The sequence below is a fragment of the Aedes aegypti genome, chromosome 1 (assembly GCF_002204515.2).
Source record: "Aedes aegypti strain LVP_AGWG chromosome 1, AaegL5.0 Primary Assembly, whole genome shotgun sequence".
NCBI lineage: Eukaryota > Metazoa > Arthropoda > Insecta > Diptera > Culicidae > Aedes > Aedes aegypti.
Window position 1 is genome coordinate 113,963,478 of NC_035107.1, and position 18,222 is coordinate 113,981,699.

At 36.5% G+C, this 18,222-nt stretch overlaps 1 long non-coding RNA gene across 1 annotated transcript; it reads left to right on the top strand.

The window, feature by feature from the left end:
* The first annotated feature begins 13,155 nt into the window (after positions 1 to 13,155).
* On the top strand, positions 13,156 to 13,396 carry LOC110674480. Its single transcript, XR_002498902.1, has 2 exons — positions 13,156 to 13,282; positions 13,340 to 13,396. It is a non-coding gene; the product is annotated as an uncharacterized LOC110674480 (long non-coding RNA).
* The last annotated feature ends 4,826 nt before the right edge of the window (positions 13,397 to 18,222 follow it).

The window sequence follows — 18,222 nt, forward strand, 5'->3', positions numbered from 1 at the left end:
ATGATTATTATTCCAATGACATTTTTTTTTTGTAATAGTGAACTTATTTATGTGGCTTTCCTGTACACCCAATTAGAATCACGTTTTCATCGAACTTCACAGTTAAAATTCCGATTTTTCCATAGCGTAGCGCATATTACCCCGTCTACCCCTATAGAAGTATTAGAATGGAATCCACGGCAGCGCAAATGGCAGCGAAGCGTCACGAAACTACACATACGTGACTAATCTGCTGGAAAAGTAGCGGGGTGGGGAAGGAATGCCACGTCACGACCCGGGAAAATTGTCTGATGATGCGTATTTTGACTGTTATTTTTCAGTTTTGCTTAATAGTTTACAACCCATTCATGAGTGCGGAGAACGACACTTGGGTTGCTAGTTTGTCCTTGGCATTTAGCTGGAAGGTGGTGAGCAACCGGAATGGGACCTAATCTTCTCGTTTAGACATGTATTATCGTCACCTTAAGCAGGGCGCGACAGATGCTGGTGGTGTCTGCATTGTTCACTGAATTGGAAATTCTTGAGAAGTAGGTTTGCTGATTGAGAGAGAAGCAGTATGCATAGAATTAGGAAATTTATATGAATTCGATGGTATTTTACTGAAGATAAATCCGCTGAGCGTTCAGTAATAACTTTTATAGAAGTTGCCTACGTGAGCATATTTTCGATCATATTTAGCGATGTTTGTTTAAAAACTATTATGGAATGATAAGCTATTGGTTCTGGTAAAAAATATTGAAAACAACTTGTTGATGTTAGTTTTGGTTAAAGACAGTCTAATTAAAAACAATCTAATTCTTTCGTATCATTGATGTGTTCTTATAGCTTCCTTCGTGACAAAATAGTTAGTAACGCTTTACGAATAAGTGGCTCAACCTACGGACCTTTGAGTCTGCGACATTCAAGATTGTTTATATTTCACTTACTATAATTTGTACTCAAAAAAAAACACTAATAATACCACTATGTACCTACCAGTTAATTTGAATGCAATACTTTTATAAAGAAATAACACTTGCCAAACATTTCTATAATAGCCTTAAAGAAACTTTATCAGCACCTTTTTCCACCATTATCAGGCTGCCATATAAGCATCATCTATTAATACTCGCCGAACCCCCCAAGTTAGAAGACCACTGTAGTCGTATGCCATAAAAAAAATAGAGACTATCATTTAAGAAATGAAAAATATCGATAATAATCTTTATAATTGTTTGCTCTTGTCATAAATGAACAGAACAAACTCCTGGATTTTTTTCTTGTAAAACCCAGGTGGAATGTTAATTCCGGAAACCCTAATTCAATACATTTGGCACCCATGTCAGATGTAATTCGGAATTGATAGTGTGAGGAGATTTACAAAAACGTTGGCTATGCGTTTGCATTTACAGAAACGGTTTCATGAAACACTATCATTCATCTAACAATATCTTCATATACTAAGTCAATCACCCGTCCTAGAAAGCCTTTCAATCGTCACTGTTTGACTTTACAAAAATTAATTGGCTCCATGTTTGACCATTCACCGGCACGGCCGACTAATTGCAAATTTAATAATTCATATGTTACTCAATGGCAAGAGTTGTGCGGTTCCCGAAAAAAAATCCGATTGCCGCCTGCCTTTGTATTCGCTCCAGAAAAAAGTCCCCATTGTTTCTTGGCCTTGCGGACGCGGCAAACGCGCTGGCGTTAATTAAATTTTGCCTCAATCCACTGGAGATTGCGATTTTTTTTCGGCCATGACTCTGATATTCCCAATCGAAAGAAAGATCCATCATCCACGCCGTTTACCCACTGACTGTGTTGTTTCGTATAGCCAGCGGGACCGAGCACTTTTGTTAGCGCATTTTTTGCCAGTCTTCATTGTATTATTTTGGCAGCACCATTCTGACAGGCAGAGGCCCATTTCGGCATTCTTATGTGTCGGTGAATGTAGTGCCTTTTGTGCGCGACTGCTTTTTTCTGCAAAGGGTTGACACTCTCTGGTCAAATTCAGGAAACATAAAGAGAATGCTCTTTTTGCGCTGCACGTTGTCGTTGTTGTTGCTCAGTGGAGGCACGGGAACTCGGAACGAGGATAAAACAATCGACATGCCAATTTCGTTCAGGTGGTTGTCAATGTTTGGAAAGAAATAAAAGATGCGACTTGTTGACCTGTATGAATGTAGACTATAACATTTTTTTTTTTTCTTTAAATTTCCAGTTCGGTCTTTAAACGGGTCTGGTGGTCAAAAAGGCCCAGATATCCATAACGGTAAACGTGAAGCTAATCAGCTAGACCAAGCTGAGGATCATGGACTCGACCGGTCAAGGATTTTTTCAAGCTGAAAATTTTCTCGGCATCCCAAGGCATAGATTATCTTCGGGCCTGCCACACGATATACACATGCAAAAATGGTCAATTGACAAAGAATGATCTCAGTTAATAACAATGGAGGGGCTCAAAAGCTGAGAAGCAGGCTCTCTACCAGTTGGGATGCAACGCCACAAAAAAAAAGACGATTAACCAAATCTTTTGAATTTTATTAGTAAATTTTTACTTAAAGTTGTGATATTTTTCGAAAACTACTTTGAAAAAATTGGTCGATTTTCTCAGCATTTGAGAAGGAATTTGAGAGGATCGAAAATTTAAGAGGAATTCATCAAGTAATCTATGAAGGTTTTCCTGAAAGAACTTCAGGATTTTCTGAAGCCCTATTTGAACTAGGGCCAAAATTGCGTTAACGGTCAAAAATTCTAATTCGTCGTCGATGAATATATTTTTGTAATTATAATCAAGAATGATGGCTCTTAGAATAAAGCCGATTTTTTTATATAATCGAATTTTCTCTATTTAGCCGTAATAGAAAAAGTTTCGTGGGCATTCGAATTTAATAAGTTTATGTTTGGGAGGCCTTGCTAGCTGCAGCAGTGAACGAGCGGCTATTCAGCCATCGAGTCCAGTACACGACACTGAAGACGGCCTAAAAGTTGATAAATACGCGTATCTGTCAAAAGAATCAAACTGTAGTGGAATTAAATGGTACAGTACTAAATTCGTTTTCTAACCAAATCTAATCTTATCTGAGTGCTTGCCTTGCCAATATTGAAAAGCATCCTGGAAATACCGAAACTTGTTTCAGTATTTCCTTGTCAGAATGATTATTTGTAGCAAATCAATGATTCGATACAGATATTAAAATGGCCAGGCCCACTGTGCAGACTTGGGGTTTGAAGGTGATTTAAAAATAAATTGCGATCAGATTATTCACGAATGATTAACATGATAGATGACAAACTTTCAAATTATGTGAAGGAAGAAACGGGGACAACCGTACCAACCGTTCCATATAGGTAGATAGGCAAAATCATTGTGAGTGGCGAAGCTAAGAATGTTAATGCGCCCTCCATTGTTGTTTGTGGTCCACTTCCTGGGATGGGGCACAGGTATTTCTCCCGTGTGTCCTGGCTATAGAGCCTAGGCTTAAGCGCCATTACTCGATCTCTGAAACAAATAGAAATTTGAAACCCTCCCCTATTCACAATAAATGTATTAAAAATAAATAAACCGTTTTTCAAACTTGTACTAGGAGCTATACGTTGACTACGCGTACAGTTTTCAAGATTTTCAACACCTCTCACCTCTCCACAAAGTAACATTTTTTATTTGACAGGTGCGTATAAATTCAAAACATCTTATCTCCTCATGAACCCTTCCTTTCAAATATCTTAAGTTGTTAAACGAAAAATAAAATACCAGCCTGTATCAACTTTGTATTCCAGTTTATTCTACAATGACTAAGTATAATTGCTATAACATGATTATCTACAGTGTAAATTTGACTAGTGGTTTGAATTGAAGTTAATGCTTAATAAGCCTTTATAGCCTTTACAGCATAAACCTACAGTTTAATAATATGAAAACTGCGTACATAGTTACAACCATATTACCACTATCTATCTATCTATAATCCTCACATGTTTCATGGAATGTTTAAAAGCAATTAGTCATCGATTGTGCAGTTTGTCGCTTCTGAGTGTAGAGCATTTTTCACACTCCAGCACCAATGGCCCTCAAGCAATCACAAACCATGTGAGATTCATTTGAAACAAACTAACCGGATACACCTTTCAGCTGAAACGTCTCCTTATCTGTGAACCATTTAAGAAGGATGATGAGCGGCCCACGATCCATCGGGTACTGTCGATACTTAGTTGCAATAACTCCATAATAGAGCGGCTTACAAATCACATCCAGAACTGAACGAATTACACAAATCAATTGAAATATTCTTCATGTTTCTATAGTAGGCAAAATAAAACAATTTTCAGAAAATTGACGGAGCAAAAAATTTTTGCTTCCGTTTTTAATCACCGCACATTTCGATCGTACAGTACTTAATTCGATTTTTAATTTATTTATTTAACAAAAACTACACAGCTAAAATTATGTTGTGAATTCCAGTTTATTTTCATGCACATATTTGGAGCATCAATGTAAACTGAAATGTCAACGCCAAATCGCTTATTTTTCAATCGAATGCACTTTAAATTTACACGATCATGTAACATTCAACCATCTTAAGTTGAAAATTAAACGTGATGCTGTAACAATAGATGAATTTGATTTACTTGTACTATACTCGTTCGTTGACGCTACAATGAAATTAAAATATGTTTATCTGTGTAGGGCTGTAAAACTATAGATATTATCTGATCAAGTTAATCAACACGATATCCGATATCTCTCGACCAAATACTATCTGATGCCAATTTACATTTACATTTAAAATATTCGTTGGGTATGACAGAGCATTACCACAAAATTCAATTCAAGTAATAGACTTATTTTAAAACATCTCTTTTTGGAATTTTCGGATTTCAGTTAAGATTTCATATCGATAATGTTAAATCCGATACATCGCCGATACCGATGTTTAACCAATATGATACCGCCGATACCGATAAATTTACTTCATGCACAGCCCTATTTAAACAAAAACAAGTTATGGGACATGGGTTCGAATCCCACAGATCGAGATTTTTTTCAGGTTAGAAATTTTCTTGACTTCCCAGAGCATAGTGTATCTTCGTACCTCCCTCACGATATACACATGCAAAAATGGTCAATCGGCAAAGATAACTCAGTGAATATGGGGCCCAAATAGCCGTAGCGGTAAACGCGCAGCTATTCAGCAAGACCAAGCTGAGGGTCATGGGTTCGAATCCCACCGGTCGAGGATCTTTTCGGGTTGGAAATTTTCTCGACTTCCCTGGGCATAGAGTATCTTCGTACCTGCCACACGATAAACGCATGCAAAAATGGTCATTGGCATAGTAAGCTCTCAGTTAATAACTGTGGAAGTGCTCATAAAAACACTATGCTGAGAAGCAGACTCTGTCCGGATTGAAACGTAACGCCGGAAATAAGAAAAATATTTTATGTTTGGTATTTGGAATGGTGTATATTTATATCTGGAACTATTTAGGTCTGTAAATGTCTACACCACACCCTACTGGAAGCGGTTCGAGTATATTCCAAATCTGTCCGAATCTAATTGTTGATTTCCTCGATACTCGGAATGAAAAATCATCAAATTTGATCCGTCATACCATACAAGTTTATGAACTTCTGAATATGATGTATAACATTTCGCTACTATTACCCAAATGTAATTTTCCCCAACGCTTGCACATTGGGGAATTCCGAACCCAAAGGTGGAAAAAATTGATAAATTTCACAATAGAAAGATAAAAAAATAAGTTTTATAGCTCGTTCGAAAGGAAATTTTCTCAGGAATCGATTGGTGATGGTTTCATGAATGTGGGGCCACTCTGGAATAAGCTACCCAAGTAACCATAAGCACTAATAATAAGCCCTTAATCAGCATCATAGATGCGTACATGCATTATAATAGCACCACAAATGCTTACACAACGTATAACAGCACTTCCGCTGCATAGAAACCCTATTACAGCATCATTAATGCTTCTAAGCCTGATGCATACAGGCATTAAATAAGCACTATATTGGCTTTATATTCGAATACAGGGCATGTTTAAATGCCCTCCAGTGTTTTGACAAATATACCACGTGCTTTGTGTTTGCATATAGTGGTAAGAGGGAGTCAAACATAAATCTTCTCACTACTACAATTGCAGGTTTTATGACGGGGAAAAGTGATGGTTTAAATTGGTCACTTTTCTTTCCAATACTATTCATCTTATGTGGCCGTAGGAGCAAAGGAGCAGGACAACAACTCAACAATACGGGTGTCGCAGGTTCGCGACCCAAAATGAGGAATTTCATCATCATAAAACGAGGATCAAAATGTGGCAATTGTAAGTCCTTAAGGTGATTATAAAACGAAGCCAAACTTTGAATTTTCAAGTGCACGAGACGAGAGTATCTGACAACAGTTCGCGTTGAAAACCAATCAATTTGCTCGCTTGCTGGTGGTGACCAATGGGATAGATTTTTAACGCGATGCGCTGTTTGGTTCTCAAGTCTTGTGCTCTTGAAAATCTGAGGTGTGGCTTTATTCTATAATCACCTTAAAAGGATTAAAACTACCAAAACGAATATGTCTGATACGGTGAAGTACTATCTGTATCATTTTATTACATTTTTGCATACTATTAGAGGTTTCCGTTTTCATTCATTCATATATTATCCTCGTGTACCAGTTGCTTGGCCGCATACACGAAAGCTCTCTGGCTGCGTACGCGAAAGCACAAAATATTCGCCCTAAAAACCTGACGAAAATAACTGACGTTTCTCACGTGGTCTTATATCAGCATTAGTGGCGCAGAGAAGCACGGTTATATTTTAACACTATAATGGCACGCTATTTCGCCTTTTCTGGCATTATAATAGCATTATATGTGTATATAAAACTGACATGTATCAAATAATTACCCTATATGGCGTTTTGCCCCAATTCCTTGAAAATTTTAGATTTTCATATTGTTTTGAGTAAAACTATTTTATTGTGGAGATTATTTCCCATGAAATCCATCATTTTTAGTCCATTCAACAATGTTTCACAGAGAACGTTATAAAAAGATGGAAATATAAGGGATTATGGGGCCAAATGTACAATGAAATATTTTTGAGGAGGAATTTTTGTTCTAAATTTTTTCAACGTGTTTTTTTTATTGAAATAAATTCTAAAATAGTCAAATAATCATGAATATAGCTTGCAGAAATAAGTTGTAGTAAAATTTGTAGAATATGTATGGTAATTATGTATGCTCTATGCAAAATATTGTGAATAATTTACCTTCTTATATCACAAATTCCAAACATTTCCAAACGATGTGCGATAGTTTGGGTAAACGATATTGATCTAAATGATCGATTGCCGTTAGCCTCATTGATAGGAGATAGTGGGAGCATATAGTTTTTTGGCTATTTTTGCCCCAATTCCCTTAAACACGATTTCTTTCGTAATTAATTCAACTTTTTTTTCCCAAATCAAATTTATTGTGTACTGAATTGTTTATTCTGTATCTGATACAGTATTTAAATCATAAAACATAGGAGATTTTGGGGATCTTTTACACATAAACAAAAAAATAACCAAATAAAAAAAATCAAAAATGAATCTATCAAGAAATCATCAGCCGTTTTTTTCTGATTGCAACAAATTACTCAGGATCAGTTTAGTTATTCAATCATTTTTGTAGCAAGTTCGTGAGAGTCAAATTGCATTTTTTTTGGGGAGCCTAGATAGCCGTAGCGGTAAACGCGCAGCTATTCAGCAAGACCAAGCTGAGGGTCGTGGGTTCGAATCCCACCGGTCGAGGATCTTTCCGGGTTGGAAATTTTCTCGACTTCCCAGGGCATAGAGTATCTTCGTACCTGCCACACGATATACGCATGCAAAAATGGTCATTTGGCACAGTAAGCTCTCAGTTAAAAACTGTGAAAGTGCTCATAAGAACACTAAGCTGAGAAGCAGGCTTTGTCCCAGTGGGGACGTAATGCCAGAAGGAAGAAGAAGAAATTATTCGAGAAATAATTTTGTCTTTTTATGGATATATGGTATTCAATATTCCAATTGCCATCATACACTACAGAAAAAGTTATCATAAAAGTGATAATGCAGTTGATAATAATGCTCAATTCTAGATTTTTCCAATATCGATCATTCATTTCATTAGTATAATTTATAGTTACTATGTTTGATATGTTGCCTCTACATTTGCTGTTAACAGATTGCTTGTTGGTTGACATCAATGTTCCTCATGGTGAACCATACTTTGTTAATATTGTAAACAGTAATTATGGTTACATCTGTTTGACTGAATTTCAAGCATGTTCAAGAGCCTTTTAAAATGCATAAGATGAAGAAATTTAAATTAATTAACTCATTACGCGTGGTAAAGATGGGCAAATTATGGGTGAAAATATGAAAAAAAATCCACGAGCTCGGCTGGGATTTGAACCCAGGACTCTAGACGAGCGCTTTACGGGCTCGGTAGCTTAGTTGACCAAGCACTCGTCTAGCATTCAAGAGTCCTGGGTTCAAATCCTAGCCCAGCACGTGGATATTTTTCATAATTTCACCCATGATTTGTCCATCTTTACCACGCGTAATGAGTTAATAAATTTAATAACCATGCGGATTGGATTACCGAACAGCTCAATATAAGCGTCAATTCATTTTGAATTAAGCATTATTAACTACTACATCTTCAATCAAAATGTGCCATATTGAAATATATGGAAGACTTTGTTTGGTTATGACCACTTTTTCAGTAGTAGGGTGTAAGTAGAGCTATTTGGGCACTTCCACGCAATTTTATTCTCATGAAATTTCTTCAAAATGCAATGTTATTCTCATGAAATTTTTGCAGGTATGATTGTGTAACTAATTTAATTCTGAGTGATTTTATTCAATCAGAAAAAAAAAACTGCAGATGGTTACATAATGGATAAATTTTTGAGTGTTTTTATTTGTTTTTTTTTATTCTTGTGTAAAAGATCCCCATAATCTCCTATGTTTTAGGATTTAAATGCTGTATCAACTACTGAATCAACTACGGAATAAACAATTTAGTACATAATAAATTTTATTCGAAGATATCTGTTCAATAAATTATGAAAGAAATCGTTTTTAGGGGAATTGGGGCAAACATAGCCAAAAAACTATATGCTCCCACTATCTCCTATCAATGAGGCTAACGGCAATCGATCATTTAGATCAATATCGTTTACCCAAATTATTGCACATCGTTTGAAAATGTTTGGAATTTGTGATATAAGAAGGTAAATTATTCACAATATTTTGCATAGAGCATAAATAATGATCATACATATTCTAAAAATTTTAATACAACTTATTTAAGCAAGCTATATTCATGATTATTAGAATATTTTAAAATTTATTTCAATATAAAAACACGTTGAAAAAATTTAGAACAAAAATTCCTCCTTAAAAATATTTCATTGTACATTTGGCCCCACTCTCCCCTAAATTTCCATGTTTTTATTACGTTCTCTGTGAAACATTGTTGAATGGACTAGAAATGATGGATTTCATGGGAAATAATCTCCACAATAAAACAATTTTACTCAAAACAACATGAAAATCCAAAATTTTCAAGGAATCGGGGCAAAACGGGCATTATAGCTTATCCCTGAGTGACCCCACACCATCACCAATCGATTCCTGAGAAAATTTCCTTTCGAATGAGCTATAAAACTTATTTTTTATCTTTCTATTGTGGAAGTTATCCATTTTTTCCACCTTTGGGTTCGGATTTCCCCAATGTGGCGCTGGTTCCCCGAATGACCTTTTTCCCATTCCCCGAAAAGTGATGAAGTTCAAAAAGTTGCGAGAATAGTTTTCAGTGACAGGGAGGCAAAATAGTAAGAACGGTATCAATCAAATTAAAGGAAAAGGATATTCGGTCATTTTCAACTTAACAAATATTGCCAAAAAGTTGAGAAAGGGGGAACAGGACTAACCGTCAATCAAATAAAGAAAAAAAAAGTCGAGTCTAGTACACGACACTGAAGACGGCCTTACAGTTGAGGTCGAAATACGCGTATCTGTCAAAGGATACAAACTCTAGTGGAATTAAATGGTATAGTACCTAATTTGGTTTTTTCATCTACTTATAGGTATTCTACTGAACAGCTCGAAGATTTATTATCAAATAAAGAAGTTTGCGCATCAGATGACCGGACCGGCTTAAATTCATGTCAATTAAGAGTGCCATTTTTCGGAGAAAGGGCTTATTCGCGGCAATCTGGCATTTGGGGAACTGGTGTTCGGGGAAAAGTAGCACAACCCGTCTCGGCCCCGTGTCATAGTGGAGTAAATAACAAAGGAAGACGTGTGATCTTTTCTGTAGCGATTGTCTGCGTTTTGGATGATTTCCCAGTTTCAGCCTGATGGCGACCGTGACAATATCATAGCAAAAAAACCTGTTTTATCAAAAAATCATCTTGTGGAAATCACCCATTGCGTAGCGTGTAGTAAACGTAGTGCAACCGAGATGAAGCAAACCAGATTGGCTGGTAGGTGATATTCAATCATGTTGGAGCGAGTTGAGAGAACCGCTACAACTAACAAACGAACAAAAAACGAGTTGAGAAAACTATTGAGACCGGAAAATAGGGTAAATGCGCGTTGTAAGGGCCGCCGCCTTTCACTTATATTGTAAAGCGATTTGAGATGACCGCTTTTGATTTGCAATGATTTGAGAAGACCGCATATATCAGTAAACAGGGTAAGAGCGCGTTGTGAGGACCGCATCCTTCGACTAATAGCGAGTTGGGAGGACCACTGGTAAATTGATTAAAAGCGAGTTGAGAGGACCGCTGAGATCAGAGTGCGTGTTGTGAGGACCGCCACTTCTTATGTATATTGTAAGGCGAGCAGACAGGACCGATTGTAACAGAATTAGTAGCGAGTTGAGAGAACCGCTGTAACAAAAGAAATAAGGTGAGTGCGCGTTTTTAGGACCGCCATCTTTGACTCATATTGAAATATGAAGTAAAATACGTGAAGTTGAGAGCACCGCTCTTAACCCGTTAACGCCTAGTGTCCTATTTTTAAGACAGATGCGTCGAACGCCCTGCGTCATCAATTGAGGACAGTGATTTGCGCAAATAACTTGAAAACGATACACAATATAATGATATAATGTTTGGAGAACTTGGCCATAGATGTCATACCTTTCACTCAGTTGACATTATATTTTGGAATTCACTCACCACGTGGCGCTATAGCATGATCAAATATACCTTGCAGGTCATTCAATCTAACCTCCTGTAAACTCGGAAGTGCAACTTTGACATTGCATATCTCTGTTGTTTTCGAAGCGATTTCGAAAATTCTTTCAGCAATGGAATAAGGAAAGATCGTCGTCCATTTTAATTGCCAAGAAATTAATGCGTCTACCCAAAGTTATTTAGAAATAGACACTCCCAAGCATTTTGGAAAGTTCATTCAACAATAAAACGAAATTCAAAGCGATGACATATAGTTTTAACGGCATAAAAGTTTTTGTATAAGTGCAGTGAAATCGATTAGCAGAAACAGAGTTTTTTTTGGTAACACTCAAAATTTATTTTAGGGGAGCTTGCTCCTGATTTTCGAGTATACGGCTCATGAGCTGCTAGAGCTGGCTTCAGGCAATTAAAAATATCGCATTAAATCGTCGTATTTGATGATGCTTTTCCTGTTTTCATTATTTTTAAACGTTTTGCGCATCAGCGAGGTATCATTGATATCTCATACCAATAAAAACATATGTTTTGTCAGTCCCAAAACAATCAAAACAAAAACACTGGACGCCATGTTGAATCGATGTGAAGAAGCTAATTATTGGCTCATTTTACCCCCCTGATTCGGACCTAGTTGTTGTATGGTATCAAAGCTTGAACTTCTTCTCTAAGTGCAAGCAGAAAAAAGTGCGTGACAAATTTTAATTTAATTCTACTCAGAATAGCTCAAGTTAAATGTAAACTTCATTTAGAGAACGTGAGTGAAATCCGAAGCTAGTTCAAAACTGAGTACAGTCAACTCACTCTATCTTGCCTTTGAACGGACCATGGTGTGTAAGAGTTATCGAGAGAAAGAAAACGTATTTATAAAATTTTGAAGCTTTTTGTTATTTTGACAAAATACATTCGAAAAGGTATTTTTAGCTTTATATATGCAGTACAATTTCAACACATTGAAACTTTGCATGAAAATATCGGGTTTAAAAACTGACCTGTATAGGAAACTCGAACAGATAGAAATGTATCGACTTATATTAACTCTCAAAACCCCAACGTCTGAATTTTCATTAAAAATTAACTTTAAAATATCATTACTTGGCCGATTATTTATCGATTTAGGATTTTTTGATCTCAAACAAACCGAGGAGTATCAAGATTTATTGTGTTCCAGAATAAATGGGATTGGTTCCGTAGTTTTTCCGGATTCAAAAGGGGTATATTTTTTCCGGAGGTGCTAGTTCACTTAGAGTTTTCAAGATTAGCGGTAAGAAAATTATTCATTTTGTACTTTCTTTAATAAAAAAGCTGCCAGAAGGTTGACCAAATACAAAATGGCCGCCAAAAACATTTTAAATCGAAAATGTCGGTCTTCCAAGGAATATCGGAATATCATCAAAACCAGATCACCAATGATTAATATCGACACGGCTTCTTAAACTAGAAGAGTTTTTTAAGATCTTGTGAAAAAATGGTGCAAGAATATTGTGAAACAAAAAAGTTATCGTGATCTGAATTTTTAGTGGTTGAAACCTCTGGTTTCAATTATAATTTGCTGGCTCCACCATCAAGCTAAATCCTTCACAATCCCTAAATTCCCAATAAATAAGAAGAACATAGGTGCCTCCTTAATTATGGCTTGAAGGAGAGCGAATCTTGTTCCCCCTTCACATTTACCCATTATTTAGAATATTCATTCGAGCAGTTTGAGCTCGGGCAAAATATCACACAGCCCTGTTAGAATAAAATCTATCACAGATGGCGCTGACGTAAAACACGGAATACCAACCATATTCTATCTGTCATGCACCAATACAACTAAAAAGGGGTTTCATTTTAATAAAACTCATCGACGGACCATGATGGTCCTCTTTCCAAACCAGATCCTCGAGTGAATTAGTAGTGGGCGACGTGACTAGCTTATCCATAAATTTGAGGTAGCCATTGTTAAAAACCTCAAGTGGTGAATTTTCTAATAAGTTTGTGTTGTTCTTAATAGGCGAAAATCAAGCTGGCAAAAAGGCAGTTTTTGTTCAATAGTACGAAGTAGTGAATAGTATTACGGTTGTGGTGAAACCATTGTTTAAAAATACTTTATGCTCATTGTATTTAATGTTATAGCCAGCCATTGTAGCCATAAAAGCATCATTGTTCTATTGTTTGCTTGTGAAGAGTTGTTAAGAAAAAGGTAATTATCGGTTAAAAGGAGGAAAAGTGGATCAGGTGACGTCACATGGGGTATTAATGAGGTGGTTAGGTCCCAGTAAAGGACCTTTTTCTTTTTATTTGGTGTTTTCCCAGAGCCCAGTCGGAAGTCCAGTGGTCCATCAGCGAGAGCAAATCGAGCTTTGGAAAGAATCGAAAGTACGGCCTCTCTGTCGTCACGTTTAGCCGGAAATCCTTCAGAAGCACTACCGTCGCCATTGTTCTACGACCACGCGGTGGATCCACGGAGAATCCGACATACCACTGGGAAAGCCATCTTCTGTCCGGCCGTCCGCCGAAAGGTCAGCTATTCTCCTTTCCGGCAGTCCGACGAGGATCAAGCCATCTCCAGTCCGGCCGTCCGCCGACCAGCAAGCCACCCTTTTGACAGTCCGCCGAAAGCTCAGCCATTTTCCATCTGGCAGTCCGCCGTCAACCAAGCTGCACTAAGCTACGGCCGTCCGCCGAGTCAAACTACAACCACCATCCGCCGAGAGTCGCCGATTACGCTTATTTCGGCAACCCGTCCAATAGCCAACCAACCACCAATCCAGCCACCCTGTGTCGTCAATATGTGCCACCGCCAGCCCAGAAAGACGTCACTATGATCTTCAGCAGCCAAAACCACCCACAAGAACCCGCAAGATCGCCAAGCATGCAAGTATACCCCAAGTTTGTGACGTCACTACAATAAATACCTGTTAAGATGAATTGATTCGGTGGTCGCCCATTATTTGTAAAAGCGCAGCCCTGAGTTATTAGTTTTTCACCACTTTTTCGTTTGTCCGCCTTGTTCGGGTTCATAACGGAACCACCAAGTCTCTTTCCTTGGGGATCTTTCTATTATCATTTGAGAACCCATGGTGCTGAGTTGGTACTTCGAGTTACACGTGCGACACCTGTGAATAGGTGTCCCTTTTCAATTTGTAGTTCCTGTTTGGAGTGAGTTTCTTCTTATTGGCGTAATAATAAGTGAAAGGTAAGCCATATAAGCGACCCTAAGATACTAATTACCTCTCCTGAGAGCTAGCAAGTTACATGGTAAAAAATTAAGCTGCTGGTCAATGAAAATTCGTAGCGATAGTATAACTACGGAAAAACATTTTTTTGTCTAACTGTATGGCCATAAATCGAGTTACAGGGCAATGACATGTAGTTCCAAGCGATACATTTGATTGTACAAGAACCGTGATTATATTTGAGCGGAAAGAGAATTTTTTTATTACACTCATTTTTTTTGCTTAAAAACTACAAGAAGTCTAAGTTTTGAACTTATGAGCCCATCAATCAAAATTCAAAGTAATTACATATATTTTTTGTATTAATTCGATTTTTGAGATCAAATGAAAATTTTACATTACACTCAAAATTTATTTTGCTAAAAAAATGAGGAAAACCTCATTATTTTTAATTATTTGCTAGTAAATCTTTTTTTTTTACATAAATTTCATTCTAGAATTCTAGAAAATATATGCAGAAATAGCAAATTTGGAAAACACTCAAATTTGTTTTACCTAAGAACTTCTTGAAATCTTTTTCGTTTTAAACTGGTAGCCTGTAAATCAAAATTCAATGGAACTTCATGATTTTTTTCGACAATGTATTGATTGTTGAAGTCAATTCAACACGTTAGAACAGATGCTTTTTGTTTACCCATATTTTTCTACGTAAAGAGCTACTGTAAGCTGAAGGTATTAACCTGTTAGTCTGTAAATCAAAATGCAAAGCAATGATATGTTGTTTTATTTTATATCACTTTGCTTTTTGATTTCTTGTGAACATGTTTAAGGAAGAATTAAATTTGATATAACACTCAAAATGTATTTAACTTAAAAAATACTACACTCAGACAAATGGACTATCGAAATACATAAGAACCCCTTATGCAAATTCGCCAGAAGAAATCGGGTTGGAATTCATAGATTTGCCTTATGAAACCAATATTTGAAAACAAAAAATGTTTTCGCGGCGACCTGGAATCGAACCAAGAACCTCGCGATCGACAGGCCCATACATGCACCACGTGCCTATCGACGCCTTGATGTTTAAACTATACATAAAGCGTACGTTTCGTAATAATCGTTTTACCTTTCATAAGGCAACATGTCAAATGTAAAAATATATTTAAGTATAATTAAACTTTTCTATTTCAAACAGAGTGATATATCTGAAATGAGAACCGTGAGAAACCGTTTAAAGATTCTTTAAAAGACTTCTGTATTAACTCTTGTACAAATTACTAGAGAAAATCTTCGAAAAATTCCCAACAAATTATCAATCATCCTGCTGGAATTCAAAAAGAAGTGCTTGAAAGTATTTTACGACTAAAGTGCTCGTAAAAATTCCCCAAAAATGGTGGTAGAATTCCTGAAAGAATACCTGTCCGGTACTCCTGCATAAAGTACCGTCGTTGGAGGTGAGATTGGATCAAAACTGAGTATGTGCCGATTGATTGTTAAGTAACTTTCATTATATGACTGGAAATGTTTGTGTTAATATAAGAAAATGTTCATGGGTAATGCGATTGCAAATGCAGAACAGCTGTTGAATTTCTTTTAATTTTCATTTGATGAGAAACTTATGAAAATTGGCACAATCTCACCCCTTTGAAATGGTATAACAGTATTTATTCTCCTATAACCCTTTATAATTTGTTGATGCTGGCTGATTTCAATTAAAATGAATACCTTATAATATTTTCATAACTATTTTCCCAAAATTCGCTGAGATATTTCATAAAATGCTTTGGCCTATAGTCACCCTTTAGGATCAATGTCACCCCCAACGACGATACGTAAAGAAGAATGAAAAATTCCTATAATATTATTTCGAAAAACTATGTACTAGCAAAGCTTTTATTACAAATCCCAAAAGAATTCAATGCACAAATTTCTGGAAAATCTTATTATAGTTGCAAAATAGAATTGCAGAACAACACCTACAAAAGAACCTCCAAAATTTCCTGGGAGAAATCATTCAGAAAATTTACATGTTCCGGAACTCAAATGTTACTTGCTAAATTGCCCAAAATCTTCAAAACCTTCTTTTTTTTCAAAATTAGGTTTATGTCACTAACCTCTCTTTGCTTCTTATAACCCCAATTTGCAGGGAATCTAATATGTGGAATTGATTTAATTTATGCTAAATCACGATTGGCTAACGCGAACAATTTGAACTATATATGTATTTATGTATGTATGTTGCTAACAATCCTTGCTTGGATCTTGCTCGGCATGTGACTCCACTCAACAGTAAAGTAAAATTTTATTACCAATCTGAGTTCAACAAACCGCTGTATGAAGGGCCAAAATGGGGTTGGCGGATTCGTAAGCAGAAACACTTACGCGAAACCCGCGAGATGCTAATGCAAACAATTTGAACTGATCAAAAAATAAGACAGGTATTCGAACACTATCATTAAAACATTTGGCTTGGATTCTATTTGCTACTGGCAGAAAAAAAATCAGAAGAATATAGAGAAGAAGCAATGTTTAACATCCACTTCAAAAGGAGGTTATTTGTGTTTTTCAGTAATCTTAAGAAATTTCAAAAACATAGCACACATTTGTGTTTAAAAGACAACTCGTAAGATAAGAACTCAAACGAACAAACGAACGGCTCCAATCACCACGTGATAGAACAATACGATTTGCCATAGAGAAAGGGGTAAAAATCGCTCATGCTTGAAAATGGATAATTAAATTACCCTCAATTTAAATTATTTCAGTCGAAGATTTCTCCGGCAAGACGTTCGCCGGATGATTTCTGGAGCGGAAAACTATTTCTTACGCAATCCCCTGGAAGTGATGAGGGTCCGTAAATGGAATCATCTACAGATCCCACCCGCGTAAAACTATTTTGGTTAATTTTATATGACAATACATTTTGTCGGGGGTGGATCAAAATACGGAATAATTGCTGTTGTATGTTTCTCTTTGATAGCGTAATACGAATTCATTTGTTGATTATACATTTCATTGTTCCAATTAATTTCAGGATAAGGAAAGTTCTCATGTTTTTCATTGCACATAAAGAGAGCTGATTGAATTGAGATTTGTAGTACAATATAGAATTGTAATTGAATGCACATTTATCTCTCAATTGGAACTAATTAAAAAAGGTTTAACCAACAATTGCCAAGTAGCATTATTCAGAAGAAACAAGTTTTAAAATTTAGCACAACCTATTTTTATTTCTCGCTTGAATTTTTTTATGTTCTTCATCAAAGAGATCCATATGTTTGTGTCGTAAATTAATACGTACCGCACAATCAAAGCACGTTTTTGTTCCATGTTATTAATTTTTCAATATCAAGAAAAGAAGTTGCTAAGTACTTTTGAAGCATGGAAACACCTGTACACATCCCGAATCTCGCCTTCTAATGCAGCCCAAAATTGACCAACTTTTCCATGCACACGCACCCTCGCAGTGTCCCACAGCCATCCGAAGTGAGCCTATAATTACGCATGGAAAAATCCGGCTCATAAAATGACAGCAGGACCCATTTAAGTATTCCATTATTAACGGTTCCATTTTCGAAATCCGATCCCTCTCATACTCCATCATTTGGCCGTACTCAAAGTACAAAGCGGAGAGCTGAATCAACGGTGTTGCATCGTTTATACCTCCCCCTCTCAACGACGGCAAAAGGTTTCAACGACTATGAGAAAATAAAAATGCTACATAGAAAGATTTGAAACTGCTTCATGATATATGGAGAATAACCATGACAATGTACCAATATGGACAAACTGTTGTAATACTAGGAAGAAATCTCTGCAGAGGAATCAAAATAAAAT